Consider the following 16,551-nt stretch of genomic DNA (forward strand, 5'->3'; position numbering starts at 1 on the left):
GTTCTTCTCGGATGGTTTTATTTCCCAAGTTGTGAAGTCATTCTTCAGTGCGTGTTCATGTGCTCTTAAGTCGGAATGTGGAATTGACGCTTCTACAAAGATGTGTTGGATTATTATTATTATCAGAGCTTATAAACAACAGTCATACATCTAGTTCACTCTGCATGGACAGCAAACTTACTGTTATAACCATATAACAAATTAAAGTTTTGCAAAAGCTTTTATTTGCTAAATTCACAGAATTGACCCTGCCTTTATTTGGGACAGGCGTCCATATGGGACAGGCCTTTAATTTCTCTCGCACAAAAGTGAAATAGGTTACTATGAAACAGTTTGTTTATTTCAAACAGAATATTACTTTTATCTTACTTTTTTAAATTATCCAATAATATCAAATACACATCACTCATTTGATCTAACTCAACAGACAGCTTATGCGCTTTTATTTTGAAGGCAGCAACGTAAGGTGCAGGATGAGAAAAGTGTGGCAGAAGTTAGCAGACAGAGAGCGATGGACTTCACATGACAGGATTCATAAGTTGAATTAATTTTTCATTGAAATGAAAAGCTGTTTTGATTCTTTTGATCGGTGGACCCTTACAGACTAAAGGAATATAAATAATGAACTAACGGACACATTCAGACTTAATGAGCACTTCAAAGGTAACAGGAGTCAGCACTTTTTTTGTCTTTTCATGTCTTGCAGGTTACACCAGTAAATCTACAAGAATTAGACTTTGGGGCTCGTTGTTTCCGTTAAATGAACTGAACGATTAAATTGTGGAGAATAACCGATCTAACAATGTCCAGCATGTCCATGCTGACATATTGATCATATGTTTAAACATTAGGTCTAATATTTGTATTAATGATCTGAGCAGCTTAGAAGCAGCTAAAGCAGGTGACCCACAGGGTTTTAGAGGTTTTTATACATCCAAAGAACTTATATAACTCGGCTATTAATTGAAGTTTTACGGTAATATAACTATTATATTGCATTTCTGTCAATATATCCTCCTAATTATTACACACTGATCCTTTAATACTAATGCAATCTAGTTGTACCTAATAAACTGGCAACTGAATTGAAGTCTGAAGATCTCAAAGATCAAACCTTACATTTAGTCAAGTAAAGACAACTAAGTCTTAATCTGTGGGTTTTCTGTTCTAATCAGGTCATAATGTGTTTTTCTGGGCCTGAGGAAGGTAACGTTTCTTAGAAGCAACAAGGCTCAAGGCCAGGTCAACTAATGAGTAAATGGTGTTTAATTTAAAAAAATGAATGGAAGGTGTTGTTGTTTCTTCCAGGACATAGCCACCATGCAGCTCTGTGCCAACAAGCTGGATAAAAAGGATTTCTTTGGCAAGTCCGACCCTTTCCTCGTCTTCTACCGGAGCAATGAGGATGGGACGTAAGTGTGTGTTTTTGTTTGGTGTGTGTGTTAATTGATTTATAGTATAATCCATCTGGTAGCCCTTGAGCTGAGGTGAGTGTGACGCTCCTCTGTTTCAACTGAAAATCTGATAGCAGATTTCTCTCTTGGATCCAGTCCCATCAGGAGTCTGGAAGATTCTTTCCCATCAGATGGAAGAAGGGCTAATAGATTTTCTTGACACTGAGACAGAAAGTTCTAATCTGCACTTACTGTATCCTTCAATATTTCACACATACACTTCAGGATCAAACCCCTCTGTGAGCATGTTCTGTTTCTGCAGTTTCATGCTGAATATTTAATTTAGTTGAGGTGTATTCTGAGAGACTGTCTGTGTGTCTGAATGAGCTAAATTTGAATGCTTACCCAGGGAGCAAAACAATATTAGACACATATATGCACATATCCTTTACTTTACATATTACATTCTAAAGGAAGTGGTGATCAAACCACTGTATTAACATTTCTGAAACATTTCCTGTCCACCCTAACTTCCATCTTCCTGTAGTTGTTTTTATTTTTAGAATCATCCTCGTCACCATGTTGTCATTTTGCATTTCCAGGTTCACCATCTGCCACAAGACTGAGGTGATCAAGAACAATCTGAACCCTGTTTGGCAGCCGTTTACCATCCCTGTTCGAGCACTCTGTAATGGAGACTACGACAGGTGAGAGGGCAGCACAGGGATCAGAGGCTTTGGGAGATGTTATTATGATTATGAAATCATTAGTCACAAAAACTGCATGGAGTGATGTTCTGTGGGAAAAAGATTTGCTCCTTTCTAGTTTAAAATTGTTGAAGAAATCTAAGAGTAGTAAGTGCCATTTATGAAATCATCGTACCTTCATCCTGTTGGTTTTAAGCAGCTTCAAACACTTTTTCTTGGCATTAAATATGGTTCATATTGCATTCAGGAAGAACTGGTTGTAAACGTGAGTACACTGGATAAGCATGATGTCCTTAAGGGGGAGAACCAAAACATACAGTATAACAATTTGCATTCCAAAAAATGAATGGGACAGTTTGGATTTTTTAAAGTGGGGCTTTATGAAGTACCTATCCATATTCAGAGTATTACCTAAAGTAGACGGCGGGCAGCATGTCCCCAGTTTGGAGAAGCAGAGAGTTGTTCCGCAGAAAAGAATCAATATCAGTTCAAGTGTCTGGGAAGCTTCTCAGTCATCCAGGTCATAGTTATCTAAGGAAAGTTAAAGTCTGGGGCTCCTTCTTTGTGTGTCTTGGGTAGTCCGTATTGGAATGGCTTCTCCAGGATACAAACAGTAATATTGTTCATGGGTGATGACTATATAATAATAATAATAATAATAATAAAACATTTTATTTGATGCCGCCTTTCATGGCACTCAAGGTCACCTTATATTATCATTTATATCCTGGAGAAGCCATTCCATGTATGTACGGACAAAACATCTTCGAGTATCTTCTATCAGTTCAATTGTACACTACATATTGCATTTTTTCAGCTCTTTACCTTGCTATCAGACAGCCTTATGTGTAGAAATTTTTATGGTCCTGAAATGTAGTTCCAAAGGAAATGGAAAGGAAATTTTCAGGTGGCTTCTTTTAGGTGGCTGAAATATGATTTGCTGCTGACCCTGACCACACCAGTTTATTGCTTAGCTTCCAGCCAGTACAACTCTCTGCTCCAAAATGACTATGGATGAGTACCTCATACAGACCCACTTAAAGAAAAAACTGAAATATCCCTTTAATATACTTCATATATTTAGGTTTAGGTCTAGTTTCCAATTAAAACCTTTAATCTGCTACTTGAAATACTGACGTGTTGAGATGTTTTTTTCTTTGGTATTACACAAAAAAAGTAAGGACACAGCCTGCTGAATGTATAAGGATGAGACGTCTGTGGTGGTCAGAATAATGCCAGCAGTCGGCCGTGCTCTTGATCTCAGGCCAGTGCTGGTGTTATTGAGACCAACATAAGGGCGATGCAGCAATAATGTCACAAATATCTAAATTATTATACTTACACTGGCTATAAAACTTTAATCCAAGTTTGAAATTAAACTTTATCCTAAAATAAACCTAATTCTTGTTTTAACCTTAAGCCCAAATCCTAATTTGGTTCTGATGATGATAGAACTACAGGAATACTCAAACACACACACATTTTTGTCTTCTTTTTGTTTTTAAACTGGCCTCTTTCCTTCATTTCATCATTTGACTTTACTGTTGCTAGGTTGTGTTGGACAAAAGCAAAATGTACACAAAAGACCACAAAAAATGCTGTAGTAGAATGGACAATTGACCCATGTTTTCCATAAGAAGGTGTTGGCTTGTCAAATATTATCCTCTTCAACCTCAGTGGCCACCACACTGCCTTGGTCCATTAATAAAAACCCAGGCGACAGTCAGATTTTTTCTTACTGACAAGAAATTCCACAACAGCGATGATTGTACTGACAAGTATTGTCTGTCTATCCAAAGCCTGATAGATCTAATTGTTCTGTGCCATAGAGCTCCGTTGTTGTCACATCGGTGAGCCATACTGTTGCACTGGGCGACATGTTCCTTCATTACCAACAACACATTAATTAATCTGCTGCTAAAAATAGTCCCCAACAAATGCACCGTTTACTCCCGTTCGCTCAATTTTTGCTTTGACATTTTGGATTTGAATATTACATTCAGTGTCTCATCAGCATCATACTGTTCGCATAATGTCACAATAGTGCAAGCAGGCCAGTACAAATCCAGGACAAGCTGTCCAAACAGGGAGTAGGCAAGGTTCAGGAAAACTAAGCAAAGATCAAAAAATACCAGGAGAACTAACACTAGGGAAAAGGCTGGAACACTTGACACAGGGTACAAAGACGAAGTAGCACTGAGACAGGGGAAGACACAGACTAAATACGTAACGGAAGGATAATGAGGGTAGGAAGCGAAGTATTTCAAACGAAAGGTGTGGTATTTCAAAATAAAACAGGAAACAATCAATGAGTGACATAAAACAAAGAAAAACATAACCTAGGGAGCAGGGACTTGAGATGGGCCGAGGTCAACTGAGGAGCAAATTCTGACACATACTGTAGCTGTACCTCAATATGATGGAAGTGAAATCAGGTTTCAGAGGGTTAACAGTATATTATTACTGAGGCTGGATTATCAACTGAACAGGCAGCCCGCCCCCAGATGCCGAGGGGTCCCAGAACCACCAGGTTCATTGTGTGTCACGTAGTTTGTGATCATTTTATTAGTTGCGAATTTGTTTCTGAATATGCACCAATAAAGCACCGGGTAAATTGAAATGATAGAGACATCCATTCAGGTCCTGCACTATTACCTAATTTAGAGGCCCTGTCTTGTAGAGGGGCCAAAATTCTAGTTTAGGGCCTTGATTATTTTCCAGCAAACACAGGTGTACTGGTTAGTCTCCGACCACTGTAGGAAAAATATAATCAAGATGTTATATGTGTTCTACTGCGGATACTGTTCTTGATGGATATTTGATGCAAGAGTGGCAGGCATTGGCACTGCCATTTAATCTTTCATTATGCTGTATTGTCATGGAGGGTATGCTATGGAGCACAAGAGTCAGGGATACATAGCACTCAGAGTGGGGGTGTATGGGTATGTGTTTTCATTGCATATAAGGATCAGTTCCAAAAATACTGGTGTATTCTCTTTTATGTCAGGCATCTAAGCTTGTTACGTAACAGGTGTCCTTTTTTATACTGGTTTTTGTCGGTTTACCTCCTGACTTACTCTCGCTCTGTCGATTTCTCTCCCCTGTCCCTGTGACGCTTCTCTTTCTCTTTCTCACCCTGACACTCTCTCTCCTCACTGAATCTCACCTCTGTCTGTCTCATCTCCGCTCCATCATCTCACCTCCCTCCAGGACAGTCAAGGTGGACGTTTATGATTGGGATAGAGATGGGAGGTAAGTTCTCACGCTCGCTATCTCTTTTTTTGGTTACTTTTTCTTTTATTCATTTTCAGCTTCAGATTGAATCCCACAAATGTCACACCCTGTTCTGTCTGGGGGCAGTTATTTTAGTCTTATTATTAGGTATTAGAACAGATGGAGGGCTCCACCCACCTGGAACACGCTGGTTGATGAATCAAAAACAACTTGCAGGGTCGCAACTGAGTGGAAAGGAGGTCAGGGAAATGAGTGCTGATGAGTACTGACAGCTTCTCTTTCTCACTGACAGTGGGTTCCTTTTACGGGCTCCTCTGACAGACTTGTAAGATTAATTTAAGTTTTTTTAGGCAGTCTGGCCTTGTGTTACTGCTTTCCATAAATTTCAGGATTCATTGGAAATTCTCGTGGTGTTTTTATGAATCCCCCAAACTTCCAAATCCCTATCGCAATGTGAGGAAACTAAAGATAAATGCTTGTCTTGCTGTGTCCAGTATTGTGTATCTAGTTTGACAGAGTCATCAAGCGTTTGAAAGATGATTCTGTTTTGTCTTTTCAGGGCATCATGGCAAGGAATTTTAAAGCAGTCCATTATCAGAGATTTCAGACCTTAACTTTAAAATAGGGACATAATCAAAATAAAGTCCTGTGCATTCATTCTGCCAGGGAGAGCAGGGAGTGTGCTGTCTTTCACACAGAAAAGATTAAACCCAGCATTTGACCTCAGTGAATGCAATGATCGCAATACAGTCTAAGTGTTACATACAGATGAACACAACTCGCCATTTATACCTACAAAATAACACTACTATGAAATGTATTTATTTTTATCCACTTTTGCAAACAAATATGTCCAGGGCATCCTGTGTGATGTGGATGAAAATTCACAGGGAAATTGATTAGTAAATGTTAGTAATTAGTTACATTACTTTCGTTATTCAGAACAGCTTCGTCAAAGGTGTACTACAATTCTCCATCCAATCCCTAGAATTCCAAGTCCTCCACAGCCTCAGGTCTCACGTTCTATATTTAACATATGTAGAAATAAAAGCTAGATCTTGTGGTTTAACAAGCAGTCAGCCTACAATTACCGACCATCAACAGCTAGCTTAATGAAAGCCCAAGTGTGTGCACACTACAGAAGTCCCATCATCGCAGTGAGGCTGTGGAGAACACACTCCTACTCTGAACTAAATCAGGGGATTTCAGAATGTAGACTTACCAGTACTAGTAATAGTAGCAAGCCAGTGAAGAACACGCAACATGTAAATTAGACATGCCTCCCCACACCTCCAGCCCCTCTACTAAGCTTACACATCCTGCACCAAACTGTCAAGTAAGTCAAGTAAGACCATTTGCACAGGATTAGGTGATTAACAAGATTAAGCAGGAAGAGTGTAGTCATAGAGAGCTACAAGACCAACGCTCCTCGATAACTACACTCATCAGTTTGAACAATACACAAAATTATAGTAGGTGGCTCATAATGGACAGCACACTGGCCAGGCCAATCCAGTCATATATGAAGGCAGCCCTCATGTACAGCCTGGATAGAAACTGCACTTGTAGCTCACATTACAACTGTCCGTTTAGCTCCCGCAGTCTTCCAACTAAGTCTGTGTGGTCTAAATCATCTTACCCAAAACACTTTTCTATTCTGACATTAAACTACCAGAAAGTGCAAGAGGGAAAAGGACAGACATTGCAGTGCATGATATACACATGCATGCCACTAGAAAATAAACCTAGAACTACAATAATAAACATCACAATCTGCTTAGACTTTCTTCTTCTGCTTAAGTCCGCTCCCTTTCTTTATCTAAACCTCTCCCATGTTATTGCTTTGTTAACGTTTCCTCTCCTTCCCCCTTGATATGTTCCATCTTCCATCTTTCCCCGTTGGGAGATTAAGTCGTTGTTTGCTCCTTGAGGATTCCCCTCTAAATACCAGCATTGCTCAGTGTTGGTGTCACGCACAGCTTCAGGTGGTGATATATTAAAATGCGGAGATAATCTGAGGGCATGCAGGGAGTTGATATTTACCATGATGCTGTAGGGGATTTTTTTTCATGTTCAGATGAAAAATTATGTGTTAAATCTATGAAAACCTTATTTTTCTGAGGGATCCTCTCAACCAGAGAAGATTTAAGCGTCATAAGGTCATTCTAGCACAGATCAAGTGCAGTGACCATGCACTGGGAAAATAGTAAAATTACATTCCAATTCAAATGCTGTTTTATTATGTATTATTTTATTAGGCAGCCTCTGTGTAGTTTTAGTTGATTAATACATGATACTGAATAATATAATACTGTACAATTAGACCTCATGCAAAACAGACACCATGGTTACCTTTCACAACCAGGAGTGAGTACATGAGATAAATAGTATTTTTCCTATTTTTAGTATAATAGTTGTTTGAGGATGAATGAAGTGCAGTAAATTAGATAACCCAATTAAGACTGAACTTAAAAATTTTAAAAATGCTGAAAGAAATCTGTTTTTTTGGACACTTTCCTAATATGGGCATCAAACGTGTGTTGCGAATCCCAAATGACACCTTCATATTTAAATCTAGATTATAAGTATTCACTTTCTTCCTCAATTTCCTTTTGGTCAATATTGATTGTGAATTAAGCAGGTATCCTGCAGCCACTGGGAGATATTGACCAGTTGCCTAGTTAACAGCTCTGAAGCCTGATGAAGAGTTTCTGCTGTTACATGATGATTGGATCATCTGCTTTCAGGTAGATCATTTATATATAAGAAAAAAAAGCAAAAGGCCCCTTATTCATTTCAGCAATAAGGAAGTGCTCCGAATTTGTTGTTTTGTCTTCGTGTCTACACTGGAAGTGAGAGTGAGGGAGTTGTGTTGTGTAGGTTGACATCTGCTGCTTGTGATAGTGACTAGTTTAATAATATAACGTACAGCGCTGGAAGACTGACAGAGCTGGAAGAAAGTGAAAGGCTTTGTTCTATAGCAGTCTGACAAAGACAGACCGATATTTATGTAGCAGCAGTTCTCCTGCACAGCTCTGGGATCAACTGATCAATGATAGTCATGGTGACAGGTCAGAAGGTGTTATTATTAAATGCAGTCTAGTTTTCCATGACATGAGCTTTTCATTGTGTAACAAGCAGATTATTCCAAGTTATATTATCATCATTAAATATGTATTATAAATAAAAATAATTATAATATTTATTTATAGACTACTTTTCCAAGTCTTACATTTATCAGCTTTTGGGTTGCGGTTAGCAGTGGGTAGTGCACGCGCCTCGTGTACAAGGCTGAGTCCTTATCTCAGTGGTGAAGACTAAAGTAAAATCAGAACCAGTGTTGGGCAGTAACGCGTTACTAGTTACTGTAATAATATTACTTTTCCCAGTAACTAAGTAGTGTAACTAATTACTTTTCTAAAAGGGTAATATTATTACTAGTTACTAAAGCAAGTAACGCTGGGTTACTCGTTACTGAACGCACCATCCTTGACGTAAATCCACGACTGTGCGGCAGCTCAGCAGGACTTTTTTGTTCATGTCCCCTAATAGCCAAACACTAAAGGAAGAAAGTAGAACTAGGGGGAGAGGCGTTCTTTCCACAGCTGTAAGTAGCTGCTGCCATTATTGTGTCACAGTCTGATGCAAAGAACATTGTTGTCTAGTCTAAACTCTGTGCGACCAGCAAAAACCTTTCAACCGTGAACATTTCTACATCTGATTTATTGAAGCATCTGCTGAAGCAGCACAGCGACTTGAAACTTACAGAAAGAAACTCCAGCAGCTGTTGTCACTGATGCTTGGACTCATCAGGAGAGAGTGGCGTTAACGCAACGTTTTGTAACTACGGAATACTGCTCTTAGGCTACATTTGCAGTAAAACCGCCGTTTGAATGTCCGGATTTACTTGCTTTATTTTTTTATTTCAGCCAGTGGCGTTAAGAAACGTTAGGCCTAGGCTATATGCATTGTAAAAACCACACTCCTTGCTGCTGTTATGAATATGATATTAGTTAAAAAGTCGCGAGAGACTGCTTTGTTTGGGGGTGAAGGGTAGTGAAAGCAGGTCATTCTGTGGGAAAACACTGGAAAGTAACATAGTAACATAACGAGTAACGTAACTAGTTACTTTTATCACCCAGTAATAAGTAAAGTAATAATATTACTTTTTTAAGGAGTAATAACTAGTAATATATTACAATTTCTAAGTAACTTGCCCAACACTGGTCAGAACTGACAAAAGACCTCTGCCCGAGGATCTCAAAGTACATACGAGCGCGTAAGGTAAGATGTCAGAGATATATGAAGAGCCTTAAGAGTCACCAGTAAAATGTTAAAATCTATTCTAAAACATACTGGGGGCCAGTGTAAAGAAGCTAGAACAGGAGTGATAGGTTCATGTTTCTTGGTTCTGGCGAAAGACCTGGCATCTGAGTTCTGTACAGTCTGGAGTCGATAAACAAGTAACTAAGTTGTGTAATGTTGTTTCTCAGAACTGACCAGACACCAAGATTCTTTGCAACAGACTATATGTGATCCAATAGGGATTGTTACGTCCTAAGGTCAAGGGGTTTCCCTTGACGCAACATAAAAGGTGTGGCTCAGCACTCTTCCCATTCCCAAGCAAGGCCAGAACACAAGAGATACAGTTTAGCAGTTTATTCATCATCAGAGATGAGCAGTGCCCAAAACACTCTAAGAAACCTAAAACTTTCCTAAACCAAAAACAAAAAGTAAAGACAAAGTTCTGTTCCAAAAACAGGAGAAAAAACTGCTAGTAACTGACACAACTAAGCTACAACAAAGAACATCTGTACATAAACAAAATGGCTAAAGCCATCAAAAAAAAGACAATAACCGGAGTTAGAAAGTTAAGCTATTCAAAGTCTGATGTGTTCACTATACAGGTTCACTCAAGAAGTCTAGTATGCTCACAACAGTTCTCTACTCACAATGAAAACAAACAGTACACAGGCTCAGGTTGGGAACGGCAGAGAGAGAGAAGAGTTCCTGTCAGATGGGGCTTAAGATGGCTGCTGTCATCCAGGTGAGCAATCAGGAGGTAGCAATCAGCTCTGCAGGACCAATCCAGTGTGCCCACCTGTTTTCCATTACCTGCATACACTCACACACACTCTAAGGGAGGAGAACATCTGACAGTGCAGGGTGAGAGATAAACACAGACAAAATATGACCCCATGGTCATAACAGGAACCACCGTCACCAAATACGTGCACCTAAGGCTTACACAAACCTCGGGAAAACACTGAAATGAAATGCTCATGGATACAACAGCACTCCTGCTGGAAAAATTAAGAGACAATGTTTTGGGGTTTTATAGTCAGATATAGAGCAGGGCTCACCTTGTGCACAAACATTTCTTTGCTTCACCTCTGCTGTTACAACTCCATCCTGAGAAACAGTGTATATATCTATCTATCTATCTATCTATCTATCTATCTATCTATCTATCTATCTATCTATCTATCTATATATATATATAGCTATCAATACATATGTGCATCTCTATCACTGAGGTCGACATGAATGCATCTCCATTGGATCTGATGCATTTAAGACACATATGAAGCAGGTATCAATGCAATACGATCCAATTCACCTTTATTATGATTCAACACAATATTGTAAGCATAAGCCATGCAATTCAATATGGTACAGAGGGTTATATTTTATTTGATGGTATTGTATTGTATTGTATGTAAGTAAAATGATCTAAATCATAAATTACTTCACATATTTGTTTCTCTAGTACTGACACTCTGTAATCATCTCATTTATGCAGTTTCTTTTTGACCTGTAGAAAACTGTGTCTGACAAGAGATAAAATAAAACCTGACCTGGACCTTCCCTTAAACCAGTCCTTTTTTGTGGTGTCTGTCTCCAGTTACACTTTATAACCCCTCACACATTTAACAGTTAAACAGTTTTGGGACATTGCAATACTTTGCTCACCAGTCTTGTTATCGGTACCTCTGGGGCTATCTAGGGAGGGAGGGGGAGGCAGACATCACCAGGCTCACACCATGTCACCACTTCAGGAGAGTTAGTTTTTAGGTTAGTTGTGCTTCTTGTACCCTCCTCAGTACTCATTGAAATCTATATTAAATCCCTCAGCTAGGCCATTTGTCCTCTGATTCTCATCTTGCGGACGCACAGTATCTTGTATTTGGATGTATATGCCTTGGTGTCCTTCTTGTAGTACAGTACAGAGGACTTACAAGCTCAGCACTGACTGCTTGAGGACCAGATGACTCTAGTGGATTTGTGATCTGGGCTAGATGCTTTGTCAAGAGTCTGTAGGCAACCTTGCATTAAACAATTACAGCATAGAAAGTCCAGTGGCTGTGACAACAACAGCATTATGCAGTGAAGTAACATGATGGTTGTAATTATTTGGGAGAGCATCATAGTGAACCTAAAGGTGGTGAAGATAATATAATATGCATGCTGTATTTTTGACAGATGATTGGTTGGGGTGTGGGTGGTCATGAGAAGAAGGAAACCAACAGATAGCTTTGGGGGTTACCCAACAGAACATAGGATATTACACTAATTTGATAGAAGGTGTAAGCATTGAATGAACTAGAAAGGGAATAACTGAATTAATTGTCTGAATAACACTCAGACAACTGGCTAAATAATAAAAAGACATATTATTGTACTACAGAGTTAGATACGTCTACACATGTGGTCACTGTATGAATCATTGCCTTGTTAGTGTGTTACGCCTGGCTTGGAATATCCAGAATTCAACTTAGTAAGAGACATTACCTTTTAATTAAGGGGGTGAGAAAACTCTAACTCACCTACTGATTATCCTTCCACAGCAACCTCCAACACCACTAATCAAAAAGGTACTTAAAATGCCCACTAGTGTGAATTCTTCAGCGGATCAATGGGTGTACATTTTTGATTTTATACTGAAAGTAGTCATATTTTCTTAAAGGCTCCTTTTCAGAAAGAGGTTAAAGTAAAATAGGTTTACATTATTTGTAATCTGTGAGGGACTGGAACTGCCCCTCCAGCTGACATGACATGACAATGTGTAATGTGAAAGGTGTGTATGTTATTGACTTTTCACCCGTGCAATTTGCATCAGATCTGTAGAGAGTTTTAGCATTCTTCAGCTAATTGATTTGGTTTTATGGCCTGCAACTTGAATGATTTTGTTCAGACTCACCGCTCTCATTAACCTCACTTCCAACAACAACAGAAAGCTGTTCTCAACCTAAACCTACTGTACACTACCTGCCTAGCACCAAACAGCAGATAGACACATTTAGCAACTAGCTGGTGAACATAATGTTAAGACATGGTGGAATAAAAAATACTTAATGCTGCTTAAATGTTGTGCTTTTTCTTGTAAACACTAAAAATTGCAATAGTTTTCTGTCCGGCATACAACATTTAGGGGTGGGGGTTTAAACTGTTCGGTCCAACTCTAAATGTGCAGGTGTATTTAGATTTTTTTAGGTGGAGCACTGTCCTGTCTTGACATTTGCTCAACAGGTAACGTTAGTTAGTTAGCTGCTGGCCCCTCTGCCTGTGCAGAGAGCAGCTGGGCACACGGCCCTTGGATCTGCTTGTAGGTTGCCAGGTTGTGGTGATAGATGGGTTGAAATTGTATTTAATGTGTGGATTGTGTTTCATAGACGATCTGGCAACTTGGGTGACATCAGATATCCATCCATGACTTGGATCCATGTATTACAGTATGACAGTTATTCATAAGAAAGTTTGAGGGCCATAGTAATGATTACGGGAGTTTCCTGGGAAAAACGGGAGGGCTCTGGGAAAAGCAAGAGAAATCCGAGAGTTGGCAGGTATGGTCTGGTGTTCTTGATGTCTTTTATTGGATAAAGGCATCTGCTTTCGAATGATCGTTCTTTGTTAAAGCAAATAGTGAATTATGTTGCTGATGCACTGTACCTGTTTTCCTGTCTCTGTCTCTCTCTCTCTCTCTCTGTTCCTATCTAAATCAATCTTTCTACCAGTCATGACTTTATCGGAGAGTTCACCACCAGCTACAGAGAGCTTTCCAGAGGCCAAAGCCAGTTTAATGTCTACGAGGTAAAATACAAGAAAAGCAAAGTATAGCCTTGGATGTGTAAAGGATATAAAAATGTTTACCACGTTGTGGGAATGTGCAACTACATCAAGTGAGTGTTATATGTCATTCATTTAATAGGAGTTCAGATATGCAATGTATGACTACAGACACATTTGTTCAAAAACTAATTTCTTGTTTCCTGTCTTGTGTGTCAAGGTTTTGAATCCTAAAAAGAAAGGCAAGAAGAAGAAATACATCAATTCAGGGACGGTAAGACCTGTCGGAGTGTGTTTCATCAGCAGCTGTCACATGTTTCATGGACATGAGTCATAGCAGCAATCAGAGCCATAAACAGATGGTGTCTGCAATGAAACCTCCTTGTGATCTTTTTTCTCTGTCCTCTGCTCTCTTCTCCCTCCCCATCTTCAAGGTGACCCTGCTGTCTTTCAAAGTGGAGTCAGAATGCACATTTGTCGACTTCATCAGAGGAGGGTGAGAGCGCAATCTGTAATGTGTTATCAGTGTCTATGGGAAGCCATTAAAGAGCAACAATACAGCCAAATTCTGCTAGCTCCCTCCCTCGCAGCATATTTAGAAGAAGCAGTAGAGGACTGCACAGGACATCCACTGTAGGGGCATGGCCTAAGTGGTGTGTGACACAGGAGGTAATGAAACACCGACCAGTAAGGATACACTGATCAGACTGGCTGACAGCGTGACTGACTCAGCGTAGCAGGGACAGCCAGCCATATGGAGCTGGGAGTCAGAGTTAACCAGCCATGAGCAGCTGCTGTCAGACTCTCCGTGTCCGGTCTGGAGTCCGCTGGAGCTTTGACTGTCACAAGAAGCACATTCATGGCCCTTTGTTAAAGTTTCTGTGTCGTACCTGTTTTGTGCTAGCGGCTCAGAGAGGTTATCTGGTGTGTGTCTGTAGGGGAGTATAAGTACCACTGGCACCTAATTTCTAGGTCTGCTGGAAAGCTGAGCAGTCCTGAGATGATTTTGCAGCCGTGAAAGCAACTTTCTGGCCAGTAAATGGTAAATGGATTGTAGGGCTGTCCCCACCTTAGGATTTAAATAGTCAAATCAGAATCGTCAAGTCCTGCCTAAAGTCGACTGATAGTCGTGTGTTTTTGTGCGCGGTGATTGCAAGCCGGGAGGGGGGGGCTTCTCTCTCTCTTGCCTGCCATTCACAGGTCTTGGGCAGAGTTATTTACGCACATTAAAAATGTATTGAAAGTTTCATTCTTTTCATATGTGTATTTACAGCATTAAACATTGAAATGTATATTGTAATAGGCTGTATATTAACTCATTGGGTGAAAACTGGTAGTTCTCTGTAAAATCAAAAATTGAGCACCCCCATATCGCCAAAATGACATGATCCTTGTTTTGCTGCGAAGCTTCGACTGTGAGATTGACAGTCGAATCAGGCTCCGCCCATCGAAGCATCGAATCTTCAACAGCGCAGTCAGCCCTAATGGATTGTACTTGCATAGCGTCTTTATAGTTACGACCAATCACTGCGCTTTACGCCATGTCACATCGGTGCCTATTAGACATTTGGACATGTCAAAAAGTTTGGTTGGCTGTTGTCAGGCCCTCGCACCGTTGAGCCATGAGTTGATTCCCCATGACCAGTGCCTTCTTTCTTACGTATAAGATATCTCCTCTAGTACTCTCTTAAGAACAGACAACCCATGTTGACCAATCTTCCCAACCAGTTTCTCATCCAGACTTATGCCTTTTTAAATCTTGCACTTGTACTTTTGAGATTGGAGAGAAGTTTGTCCTTATGTGTGTGATACAATCCGATTTCAAATTTGGTTAGAATTTTAAAACTCCTGTAGTCTGAGCCCAGCTTTAAGTTGCCCTTTTGTCTCTGCCAATTGATCCTACAGTCAAATTTTATACTGTACTGAAATTAACTGGACTCAGTGACAGCCTGCAAGACAGAAAAAAAAATTCACAAATATAATATATGCTTGCCATTGTTTTTCCAAAACATGCACAGAATATAGTAGTAGCCTATAGTAGATTTGTATTAATATGAATAATTGAATACAACTCTTGGAAAAACACATCTTCTTTAGCTTGAAAATAGTCAAATGTTGAATATCAGCACAAAACAGCACTTAAATTTTAAGACTTGAGGAGCACGTATAATTTGAATCATGGTGTGCTTTATAAGCGACAGAGGCGAGCCGTTGATGAGTTTCTCAGTCTAGCCTAAACAGCTACTGGCACATTCCTAATATCTCTGTTTTGAATGATGCTGATGTGCAATCAATCTCTCACCAGGACACAACTCAATTTCACCGTGGCCATAGACTTCACAGCATCCAACGGTAGGATATCCTTACATCTTTATGCATGCAGGAAATGTCCACTCTGTTGTTCAGTGAAAATGTTTTACCGCCAACTTATGCGTATTGTCAGTTATTACTTTAATTAAGGATTGTGTTCGCCTCTCTGGGATGATCTTGATCTTAACTTGGGTAGGTGGTCTTTGTAATATTTCTACAACTAATGATTGTCACTGTATGACAATCTTACTGAGTGTTGAGTGCCATTTAAAAAAAATCAATACATGGTTGACAATTATTTGTGATATTGTACCTTGCTGTAATGTAACACAAATAAGATAATCTATCCATGTATCACATCAGTGATAAAAACGGTTAATTTAATAGAGACAGTGCATAATACATTTATTTCAGCAGCTAAAAGCTAATTTCACCTGTTTACTAGGCATTATTACAACAACCAAAATAAAAATAGACAACATTAGTTCCCAACTAGTCACATAACGTTGTTAATATAAAGTATAATTAAAATCCTACAGTTCAGCAGAATAAGAATTTCTTAAACATAAGCATGAGCAGTATAGATTAACTCAGTGACTACAAGTCTGATTTATAATTACATGAGGAAAATATTTTAGATGGGAGGGGAAAAAATTACCTGTTTTTGCATTTTCTCACAAAAGTTGAAACACATAGATCATCGTAGTTCTGGGTAACTTGGCCATCCGAGAAAAAGCAATGGGTCAATGGAGGGATGGAGGAATGGGACAAACAGACACAGGACTTTAACCTAGTAGATTGTTGTTTGAGTCCTGTGTGAAACTTTCTTTTCTTTTAAA

General features: G+C 39.4%; 1 long non-coding RNA gene across 1 annotated transcript; it reads left to right on the forward strand.

The window, feature by feature from the left end:
* Positions 1–1,996: 1,996 nt before the first annotated feature.
* On the forward strand, positions 1,997–13,647 carry LOC123964099. The gene is made up of 4 exons (XR_006823335.1): positions 1,997–2,101; positions 5,312–5,353; positions 13,351–13,426; positions 13,623–13,647. It is a non-coding gene; the product is annotated as an uncharacterized LOC123964099 (long non-coding RNA).
* Positions 13,648–16,551: the final 2,904 nt, after the last annotated feature.

Source organism: Micropterus dolomieu, unplaced genomic scaffold, assembly GCF_021292245.1.
Source record: "Micropterus dolomieu isolate WLL.071019.BEF.003 ecotype Adirondacks unplaced genomic scaffold, ASM2129224v1 contig_534, whole genome shotgun sequence".
NCBI classification, from domain to species: domain Eukaryota; kingdom Metazoa; phylum Chordata; class Actinopteri; order Centrarchiformes; family Centrarchidae; genus Micropterus; species Micropterus dolomieu.